The sequence below is a fragment of the Harpia harpyja genome, chromosome 13, assembly GCF_026419915.1.
Source record: "Harpia harpyja isolate bHarHar1 chromosome 13, bHarHar1 primary haplotype, whole genome shotgun sequence".
NCBI lineage: Eukaryota > Metazoa > Chordata > Aves > Accipitriformes > Accipitridae > Harpia > Harpia harpyja.
In genome coordinates, this window is record NC_068952.1 from 17,590,257 (window position 1) to 17,602,344 (window position 12,088).

Consider the following 12,088-nt stretch of genomic DNA (forward strand, 5'->3'; position numbering starts at 1 on the left):
AATTTACTTTGCCTAGAAACATTAAATGGATACATAGGAGAAAACCTTCAGAAACTGTTTTTAGAATTATAAATTAGTAGCTGTGACAGAGTTTTAGACTGCAAACTGGGACATACCCACGTTCCCGTTCATAATGGGACTAGTCATTTTGAGATGGAATCTCCTATTCCTAAATCCCATTTATTATGTGAAACAGTAATATCCCTTAATGGCAACACCTGAAAAGTTTAATCTGTGAAGAGACGCATTAAAGCTAGTGAGAGTACTGTAGTGTCTTGTCTTGTAAAAGGTAAAGAAAAAATCAATTAACCAAACAATCTTTCTGTTATCAGAGCTAGAGATAATAATCTAAATGTGTCATTTTTACATTGAATTTTGTTTGTGATAATGAAGGAAGCCAGACTGATCTAACCTTGATTACTTCTGAGTACGCAAAGCCCCGCTAGTGTGCTTTTCAGGTTTGAAAAAAAAAATTTAAAGCAATTTGCATTATTTGCAGATTTTTAAAATCTCTCCTGAAGCCAGGGAGGCCTGAAAATACTGAACTCATCACACAAAAATTATATTTGTCTCCAGGTTTGATACCTTAAAGAGTAGAATCTGGATGGTTAAACTAAAGATGTGCTGAATGATTTGAGGTAGAGGAGAAAATACTCTGCTAAGTGTGGAGATAAGGAGAGGTGTAGTGCTATTGTAGGATTGCTGTTGTCCCTGTTACAGTGGCTACGTGAGCCAAATGCTGATAACATTGGAGATAATTCAAATCTCCATGCACCTGAGCTTCTTTGAGAAACCTTAGCAGAAGCTGGGGACTGCCGAATGGGTGCTCCAGCAAAGTCAGTCTGTTACCAAGTTGTTTGTTAGAGTCTGGGGAAACCCCTGCTGTGGGTGCCGTGGATCAGCCTTTCTTGAAGCTTCAAGGTTTTTTTGCCTGTCAGGTATGTTATTCCAGCAAGGCAGAAATCACATTCTGGACAAATTTGATGGGAGGAAAAAGGCCCAGCTCAGTAGCTGTTATACCTAGCCAGGTTTTTAAGCTAGTAGAAGCAGTAATAAGCCCTCCGAAAGAGATCATTTTGCTATCAAAACAAGCTGGAGAGCATAATACATGCACAACTGTTATTTCAGACTACTCCTCCATGCCCCACCTCAGTCTGACTATTTAAAACTGCTAAACCCCAAAGTGTTGGGGCAGTTACCAACTGGACAAGGAGCACTGCAACTTAGCTGGCCCAAGGACGTTGGATGCGATTGCTTCTCGCTCTTAACCCTCTCCCTTGACATGTCCTCTGGAGTGATGGTTCCATCGAATCCCTGGGGTAGGTACAGGAGGGCTTTCTTCTCTGGGGTGTGCTTGCTGGAGAGCCTCTGAGTGGTCATCTTGCCGTGAAGATTTCATGCCAGCCCCATCCAAGGAGTTCCTCAGATGCGTGTCTGGAAATGAGCCAATCACAAGAGTGTTTGCTTCACTTTGCTTGTCTTTATGTCTTGGGATCCTGAAGCCACAGTTGCTGTCAAAGGGTCTCAGGTTCATTTGAGAGTTACTTCAACAGTTATTTTCCTTGAGTTCTTTACTGTCCCCAACTTTTATGGATTTATTTTGTTCTTTAGAAAGTTATAATTCTATCAGTGAGTTTTGTTCTCTCTGTAAGTTAGAAAGGACAGGGTTTGCTAAATGATACTTAATGTGACTACATCAGCTGGTCCAAAGCCTGCCCTGAGAGCAAGGGACTGAAAGTTGCATCTGTAATGCATATGTTTCATGGCTGATGGATCTTCTTGTACTGACCAGACTTTTAATATCAGAAACTAAATTTGTCAGAAAGCATAATTTCCCTTTCAGTTGAATATGTACAGCTGTTGCAAACACTGCTGCATGCTGTGGTACCAAAAAATACCACATTTTTCTTCTACAGTTTGAAGGCGAAATAATTGTGGTTTCTCAGATCCCACTTTGAAGCGGTGGTTTATAGCTGGCTGACTTTAATAACTGTAATTGTATGTGCAGTCCTGCTCCAGCTGTGCACTGGGCACCATGAGTCACTGTCCAAAAAAATCCCTTAGGTTCAAACCCCTCTTAAAAGAAACAGTTCTAAAATTCTCCTGAATATCTTCTGCTCTGTTATCAGGAAGTTCCCTTGTGGTCAGACAGCTATGTTGTGGCCATTTTAGATGGATCTCCTTGAATTTGCATAGGCATATCCTATGTTGCATGCTCCCAAGCCGGAGCTGGGGACAGAGGAGTGGGCTGTCCCTGAGGAGCCATGGCTCGGCCAGCGATGGCTACGTGCAGTGATCTCACCCCACAGCACAGAGGACAAATACATGTGGGCCGTTGCATGAGTCACTAGCATCACCCTGGACCCGCTCCTGAGGGCACCTGCAGGCCTGGGGACCATTCCTACCTCTGCTGCTCACCCCCTTTGTGCAGAGCTATGAGCTGCTTCTGCCTCTTTGCTCTGCTCCTCACTGCTGTCACTCCAGCATTTTTCATAGTAGGTTAATTTGCTATAAATACCAACCAAGAAATCCAGGAATTTTGTCCACTTTGTCAGAAGAAGCCACAGTTTAAATACCCTTGTATTATACTGTTATACATCTCACCAGGCTTTATAAATTCCTTTTTATCAGCAGAACTCAAATCAGTTTATTAAACAGCTAAGTATTGCCTGATGTGGCTGTAAAAGTAAAGAAACTGAGGCAGAAAAGTGGAGTTCACCTCATGTTGCCAAGTAGCCAGTAAGAAAGCTGGGGAAAAGGAGGCTATCTACTTCCAGCTCTCTTCCCAGTAGCAATTGCCATGCTGTAAATAAAGTTTAAACACTTAAATATTTTTTAAGTTCCTTTAAAATAATTATAATAAATGCCTTCTTATTTCATACATTTCCTGCCCACGTACTGTATTTACATATTACATGTAGTTGGAAGGTATTATTAGAGATCCCTCTTCAGGCACCTGAGTCATAGCACCTTTAACTTGCCACCATAAATAGGCATGTTTGACTGAGACTGCTTGTGACATGATGCCTCAGCCTGTGCATTGAAGGCTCGCTCTCCTGCTGATAGCTAAAATCAGAATTCTCTACAGCAAAATCCCATTTGCCTGATTCCCAGCAAATATTTGCACAGGCTTGGGAGCTGAACCTGACCCTCAATCTGTTGCTGGCCTCATCAGGTCAGATGAAGATCACCTTCAAGTCAAAATATCCATGAGACTTCCTCTAAGTGAAGCATGGTGGGACCCAGGGGATCAGTCATTGTGGTGCCAACATGACTGTTCACCCTGCCGCCCATCCATGTCAGCAATGCTGAGGGCCAGCTGCTAGTGCTCTGGGAGATGCTCCATCGCAAAGCGCTAGTTCTGTGCAAACTAGCTGGCCAAAGGCAGAAGTCAGGCACTTCAGTCTGATTTTCTTATGTGCTGAGGCATGTAGGAGATGGGGAAAGAACTGTTTGAAGGTACCTTAAGCAGTCGGGTCTGAAAATGGACTCTATAGTACTACTACTGTTTGTACTAATATCTATTTGAATTTGCAAATACAGGACTTTATCCAAGAAATGTCAAATCTCCCTTGCCTAAGCTGGGAATGTGGCCCAGGTCCTATGTGGGTTATCTGATGCCTTGGGAGGTCCTTGACTATATGTGTGTGAATTGTACCTACTCAGTAGGACCCGTTTTCCAGCAGGACTGGACTTACGTAAATCCACTGTGCAGCCCTGAACAATATGTGGAGTAAGACTTTCCAAAAGTGGAGGCAGGGTATGTGCACTACAGTGTACATGTGGCTTGGATTCCTAGTTTTCTGGTAAGCCTGAATGGATTTACTGCATGGTAGTTCCAATCACTGCTGGACACACAGAAGTCCTGGGAAAACATGGACAATAGCTGTCCACCTGGACAGAAGCTCTGAGTAGGAAAAAGATAGATTTTTTTCCTAGGGGATGCTGAGTATATTTGGCCCATAAGCGCACCCCTGCGTCTGCTTTTGTTAAAAAGTCAGTCCCATATATTTTCCTGGGTGATGTGAAATTTTATAGGTCATCAGATCTGACCTAGTTGTTGGGACTGCAAAGAAATGTTTGCTGTGGACTCTCAAGGTCAGCAGCACTCCTGGAAGATTGCTGAACTTGGGCTGTCTCTTGACAGAGTGCCATCCACATACAATGCAGAGCAGGATGTGGTTTCTCAAGCAGAATAGCCATGTTCTTGCAGGAGGCTAGTGGCAGAGGGAATCTTGATTTTAGTTACTGAACATGGAATCACTTATCTGCTTATGCAGCTCTTAAAAGGGAAGGGGAGCATGCTCATTCTGTGCAGTCCTTTGTGGAAGCATCATATAGCTCAAGCTGTCCTTCAAACAGCCAAGTGGCACGGTGTATGTCACCTGGAAGAATTAAGCGCTGGGGAGACCTTACACTCGAAAGTGGCCTGACCTCGTGCCACTGTCTCCCAAACTGCATATGGAAATCATAGGACTTCTGTAGCGTTAGTATCGTCTTTGCTGGGTCTGAAATGATGGGGTTTTGCAGATTAGCAATCTATGTGATGAATGATATGATATAAGAAAATTCTATCTAGCAAAAACTGCTGCCAACATTTTAAAATATCTACCAAATCCTCTTCCCATTAAAACAGTCTTGCTAAAGTTGCTGCTCTAAACAGAAAGATATTTTACTGTTCTTTGTTATGTGGTTTTCCTCTTTGGATTTCTGTGAAAGCATGTGTTTCACAAGGCATATCGCAGTTGTCTCATGGGCAAGAACGTGTAAATGACAAGCATGTCATTTTCTTGAAATGCCCTGTAAAATGGCTAGCCACGTTGCCTTAACCATGTAGACAGTTTTCAGAGGCATAAGAGGAAAGAAGGATTTTGCATACACTCTGAGCCTGGGGCTGGGGGATATCTGAGCTGTGCCTGTGGCTCTTCAGTTGCCCATCAGGAAGTCATCCCAATGTGCTCTCTATGCCTCAGTTTCCCCATTTGGGAGGCAATGACTGTGTAAGGGATCTGGGTTCTGCTAATGAAAAATGTAATACAAGCTTTGTGTGTTGCTGGGTTGACTCCTTGGGTCCAGCCATACCTACTGTTGTGATATGCAAACCCAGTTCATGCTCCCGGGAACAGTTTACTGCAGCACTTTCAGGTGTGAAGTTTCTCTCTTGCACTGGCTCCACATCGAGCTCTTTCTCCTTAATGCAGCCAATACATGGAAGGAGAGCAAGCCCTATTATTCCTTGCCTTAGTTCCCTGCCGGGTTGTTTAGGGTGAATCATTAACCAAGCACTTGAATCTGGCAAAGCAAAAATGTTTGTCGAGTGCCTTTTGCAGACTGCATGGAGCCTTGGCCTTCTGCAGGAGGAATGGCTCCACTCTCCCACAGGAACGAGAGCACTGCCGAGTTCCTCTGCTCGCTGCCGCGCTTTAACCAGACATTGCGCTTCCAGTACATTTATATACTGAAGTATATATATATTGCAGTTCTGGTGTTGCTCCTGCTTTGTGGGTGAGGAAAGGGAATGGTGGATGTGTCCTGAAGAAAGGAGTTAAGAGGTATGTTAACTTTTCCTTCAATTCCTCCTTTGTAGCCACTCTGAGTTTTTTTGGTAAAAGGAATGATGATCCTTTTCCTAGCAGCAGTTAATGAATTGAAACTGTTCTTTAGGGTGATGCTGACATGCCAGCTCTCTGTACGTGGAAAATGACTTCTGAGGTCCCACAGGAAGGGACCGCATAGTCTGCTGAAGATCATGGAAAAGATACCCTTCTGTGAAAGGTGGGGTTGTTTTGTCTGATGGCTGCTTCGTGTGTTTCCTCCATAGATCTTTCTGCTTGTCTTGAAACCATTGCCTTGGTGTGTGGGGCTGTAAATCCCTGGGGGCGGTGGTGAAGGAACAGCTTGGTCTAGATAAACTCTACTTAACATGCTTATTCAGATGGTGGTGGATTGGCTTTGTCCTTTCTCCATGAGCCAAGACCGAAGAATTACTGAAATACTGCAACATTATCAAGCGGGTGAGTGCTTTCATTGTAAACCTGTAAATCCTCTTAACCCCTATTTGTAAGGGATGAATGGGAGCCCTGAGAGCCCACCTTCTCATAGGCCATCAGTCCCACTCATGCCACAGATACAATGCAAATACTGATTTCTCCCTTTTAAATGCAAGAGCATTTATCTGCTAGTCCTCAAATTGTATTTCCATGATATAGGAAGAGTTGTCTGGATAATTAACAAATACAGTTACAACACATCAGTTTGAACAGATATTCTTGTCTGTGCTTTCAAAGCAAATGGCCTTGATTTTGCAGCAAAGTCAGTGAGATGGCACCTGAATGCAAGGGTTTGGGTTTGTGAAACTGTTTGCAGAATGAGGGCCTGTATTTATATTTCTTCCAGAAACTCTCGCTATACTGCACACAAACCTCATTTAGAGAGTTTTACTGGGATGGCACATTCAAGCCTTCGTTATTAGGAGATGTCAGCAATGAGATTGTCAGTTTGACATTAATTCTTCCAGCTGTGCCTCTGTGTATTGTAATTGCCCTGATTTATTTGGCTGCAGTTCTTTTTCTGCAGGGTCTCCTTGCCTGCTCAGTGCTCGTGGTGCTGAGGTTGAACCGGGGCTGTGTGGCAGATGGGGCTGTGGTGTATCAGACTCACGCTTGGGCTGTCACAGGGACCAGCTGGCCAAGGAGCTGCAGTGCCTGGCTGGTGGGGCAGAGGTGCTGGGTGTCCTCCAGCTGCTAGTGGAAACTGCTGCTCTTGTTGGCCCTCTGAGGGTGGGTGAGCACAGTCGTTTCACGAGGAGCAAGAGTCAGTATTTCCTCAACTCTTATCAGCTAAAAAATCATCACAGAAGTTTGGGCTTGTTTCACATTGAAATTCAATCAAACGTGGAAAAATATGGATATGTCAGATGGAAATGCTGGTCTCTCCAGCCCACCCTTGGCTCCATACCTTCATCATCTAGCCATGGAGGGGCTGTGCAGGCATAACCAGCCAAGGTTATGGGTGAGCACATGCTGCTGCTGGCTGGCAGAAAGTAAACCCCTTTCTCACCTGCCCCGCCTCCTCTTCCACCTCTGCGAGGGGGGGTCTCCATCCCTAGCCAGTCCTATTCCTCATCCCTTTCCATCTTCCCTCCCCTTTCCTCTGCCCCTGCTAGCTCCCAAATGCAGGGCCATTTTGAAACAAATCTCTGTCTCTCTTGGTCTTTTCTCTGCCAGTCAGTCCTTCTTGCCAGGGCTCCAGGCCATGTCTCTTCGTTGCTCCCAAGCTCCGTGGTTTTTAGTTGTGCCTCTTGCTGCAATAGGTCTGTACTGTCCTCCTCCACAGCTCAAAGTGCACTGTGCTCCTGCGGCTCTGCGGGAGATAAAAGACCTCTTGACCACAGCAGAAATTGCAGGTAACTGCCATTCTCAAAAGCCTTTACCGAGACCTTAACTGCAGTTTTTCTTTGTTATGTAATCTGGCCAAAGTTGGATAGATTTTAATAGGGATAGTCACATTTCTGCCACAAAGGCCACCTCTCTGCCAAATTTCAAAATTTCCCTTCTGAAGATAGAGATCCTCATACAAAAGGTTGTCTGGATTTATTTAACGTGTGCCATGCAGTATATTTTCCCTTAATATTCCTGGAAATTGCTGAACTGTTTTGGCTAAAGCGGATGTCGAACTGTTTGGAATCAAATTCTCAGTGCTAAAATTTGGCCAAGTTAAGTAACATGCCATTTTCTGTCATTGATACTGGGGAAGGCTGAGCACCATGGCAGTAGGGACGGGAGGTGGCACTGCTGTTGAAAATATTTTGATAAAGAAATTAAAATCCAATTATATAAGAGTTTGGTTTGATTAAGAAGTAGAAAATTGTGAAGCATAATGTATAGCAGTGTTAAGTTTGAAATGTAGTCATAGAAACTTTAGGAACTGTGTTATGTGTGACTATAGGAACCTTAGTATTGTTAAGTTTGAAATAAGCAAACCATAGAAACCTCACCAGGAAGATACTGGTCTTTCTATGTTTTGTTTCAAAAACTAAGGAAACCGTCATGGACACCAGTTTGCTGCTTGGAAACCCCCTTACCCTTCCCATCTCGATTTGAGGATTCTAATCAGTAGAGTTAAGTGAAATTGACCAATGATTGTTTTAACATAAGAATATTAATAAGGTGGTATGATTAAAAGACCAATCATTGAAAAGGAATTAACATTTTGCTTGGAAATCTAGTGAATATGTATAACAAGTGTGTATTTAACTGTATTGTTAGACAAGACAGGTGCACACGATAGGTGGAGCGATCCCCCGTGTGCCCAGCGCTGCAATAAAGGAGTGCCTGCTTCTTAACTTCTCATTGCTGTTAAGGAGTTTTATTCCGGATTTCGGCAACACTGCCAGTTGGCAAACCAACTCCAACCAACAAGTGTTGTTTTTAAGAAGCTGTCAGCTTGCTGGCAAGGAACATCCCTGTGGCCATGCGCCCAATGCGCCATGTGGTTTGTACCTTCGTCTTAAAATAGAGGACATGGCAACCCAGAAGCATCAGTGCTGCTTCCAGCTACCTTGAACTGCTTAAATCTGACCTTTAAACCACCCAGGCTTACTCCTCCCCATCTTTATCGTTCCTGGGCTTAAGGCTGGATCTATATGTGGAATCTATAGGTATGTATTGGAGTTTGGCCTGAAGTCATTCGTATTGCCACGTTGGTGCTCAGTTCCCACCTTGGAAGTCCATCTGCAGAACCCCTCTGTGCCAAACAAGAGTGTCCCCCATGGATGTTTCACCATATAGTTATATCTTTTGGGTTAAAGCCTTACAGGGCTGTAATGTGAATGAGGACAAGGCTCTTTCCCTCTGCTCTGCTCTATGCCCTGGCTCCTTTCTCTGTTTTTAGTACCTGAGGCACAGTGACATAAAGCTCCTGTTCTCCTTCCTGGGTATATATATAATGCTTTAGTACATAAATGGACTGTGAAACGCTCTGGCACCCCTTACCAAGTTGGCTTTGTCAGAGACATTATTATTTTGGGGGTAGAGATGAAGTTCCCGTCTCTAGTATTTCTTGGTATTTTAAAATGAAAATGAATAAATGAATGACTGACAAACAAAACCTGTTACATTCTTAAAAAATGATGTGCCTGCTGACCTCAGCACCCCAAGCTGGATTATCGTCCCTCTTCCAAGTTTGTGCTGTGCAAGTCCTTTCCATAACTTCACTTGCTACACAGCAGTTTTCTCAAATGATACTGGTACCAGAGAATGGGCCCAGCACTTTTATTATCTGCAGAGCTGTGAATATCTCTTTTCATGGATACAACGATCACAAGCTGTGACTTTGGCCACAGGGTACGTCAGTGTTAGTGTGGGACTAATAATAGCCTCTAAAGACAATTTCAGAAGTTGCTTACCTTCCCCCAGGGAACAGGACATGTCTTTGTATTTCCTACCTTTAGATACATAACCTGCTCGTGGGCTTGACTGCATAGCAAGTGCAGTGTGAGAGTCGTCCTTGCTTGTATATATTCTTTTTTTTTTTTTTTTTTTTTCTTTATGTTCTGCTTTGCCTGCTCAGCTGTTTTCTGCCTGTTTTCTCCAAGGCTATTGGTTTCATGGCAAGTTATTGCTCATAACCAAAGTAAGGTAATGGGCAAGCAGCGAGTGCTGTGCTAGGTAGCCCAGACTGACCCTTCCACTGCTTTGGTAGGAGAAAGGAGCTGTTTCAGAAGAGCGCAGCCATCCTGAGCATGCGTCTGGGCTTCGTGCACACAAGGGCTGCTCAGAGGAGCCCCTTGACCCTGTGCCGTCTCTGTGACCTCTGCCACTCTGACTGATAACAGTGAGTGCAGTTTGTGTTGGGGCTTTGTTCTCTGCTCTACAGAGAGAAACATTAAACTGCAGAATGACTAAGTGCCTTTTCAAAGGCCACATAATGAATCAGTGAATGAACAACCCCCAGCAGCTCCAGGCCCCCTTCTCTCTGCAGAACAATGTCTCTTTCGCTGTATCAACATGTGCACGTAGTATACGTTGCATACAGAATTATGTATTTTGGAAGAAATTTGGATATTAATATTTATATTGTAGTGATGCCACTGTTCTCCGGGCTCTGTAAATAGCAGCACCACAACAATGTGAATTATTCCTTATGCAAAACCCTGGCCAGTGAGATAGCTTGTCAGTGCAAAATAAAATTGTTGCACAAAAGTTTGACAGCTACATTCATTATATATGTCAATCAAAGGATCCTAAAGGCTTTATTGTCACTGTTCAATGTCTGAACAATCTGCTAGCCCAATATGCCACGAAGTTATTTTCTCACTACTCCTTTGATTTAAAAAACAGCCACCAATAACTTTTGTCAAACAGTCTGAGAAAACAGCACGAACAGCAAAGAAATCTTAGATTTTCTTGAGTGTCTGTGGGCTGGAGGCATTCCGGGCTTAACTCGCTGTGCTACGCTACCATATCACTGTGCTTACAGTAGATGAGATCTGATCAGAAACACAGGACACACAAATTGAATTACTGCACATACCCCAGAGCAGGCTGAGGCTGTGAAGATGGCGCGGTGAGTTAAAGAAAAAGTTATGCTAAAGAGAAGTGAATTTAACCGCTTAACCTGCTTTTTGTCTGCTTTTGCCAGGTATCAGCTATTCAGGCTCCTCTGTCCCAAGTCTTCCCCCAGGTTAGGATCGGCCTTTTAAATTGTCCAGAGTTATTTCCTGAAACATGGGGTTTGATAAGGTCTTGCTCTCCATAAACTAGCCTACAACTTGGGGCAGAGTTTTCTGTTTGATTTTTCTCTTTCCAGCACGGTCTCCCCACTGAACGTGTCAAAACCCAGCCATCGGTTATCACTCAATTTGTTGGTATTGGGGGCAGGGGGACGGATGAGAGCGGAGCTGTTTCCCCAGGAGGCAAAACCGGCCGCGGGTGCTTCCGCAGCGGCGATGCTGCACCCCGGGCTGCCCCGCTGCCCTGCGAGAGGGCAGCCCCAGGGCCAGGCATCTTGGGTTTGCCCAGTTTTGAGGGCACAAGGTGCCAGCTCCGTGAATCCTCCGCGCGTCCCAGAAAAATGCCGAACAGCCGCGAGAGGGAGCTTACACAGCTCCGAAAGCGGCAGCGCATCCCCCGCGCACCGCTCCCGCCGCCCGCTCCCCCCCGGGCGGGAATGGCTCGGCATCGCCAGCGCAGGGGCTTCGCTCGACAGTGCTGCTGCAGCAGGCGGTAGGAAAGTTATCGTGGGAGATCACCTCCCTGCGTCCTCCCTGGAGATGAAATGCAGCGTCGTGGTCTTGTGCCACGACAGCCCGCATTGAATCTGATTTATGAGGATGTTGTAACTTGACCAATTTTAATTTGCTCTGGGCTGGAGCCTAAATTAAGTTTCCCGATTCAAAATACTTTGGAGGTTGGTTATTTCCTCTAAGTGGTCAGCTTGGTTCTTTGGGTGTGCTGGTGCGTGGCTTTGCTTTCAGACCCTGGTCACGGGTACCGCAGCAGCAGCAAAACCTCAGGAGGGTGCCTCCTGCATGCGCCTCTGGCTGCACCTTTCTGGTGGCTGCTTTTGGGAGGAGATGCTGCTTTTGGCCTGGGCTAAAGGGCGCTTTTCAGCTGCTGACCTTAAAAGTGTTAAGCATAGTCCTGCTTTTGTGTTTGGGAGTGAACCATGGTGGCGCTCTGTGGGGATGCACACAGAGAGATGTTGCAGCAGGAATGCTGATCGTGACAGCTAATGTTTCTACTGAAAAAGCATGGCGAAGAAATGGAAAAATGGAAACTTTTAAAGAATTGTGGTATTAATTCATGTGTTGAAGAGCTGTGCTGCCCACTCACCGTCCCCAAAACTGTGTGACATTTCCCTGAGGTGCACTGCTTGCTGCTGCATCATGGGCATGTGTTTTATCACAGGCAAAATTAAACATGTTTTCGTAATCAACAGAGTCCACAAATAACTTCAAGGTACACGGGAGTAAAATACACAGACCAATGCTTTCCACAGTGTTGAAGTTCGTAGCTTTTAGTGTGTTCTTTCCCCATACAGCGTTGCCCTCTTTTTGAAGTCCTGCCCAGACCCCTTTTATTAATGT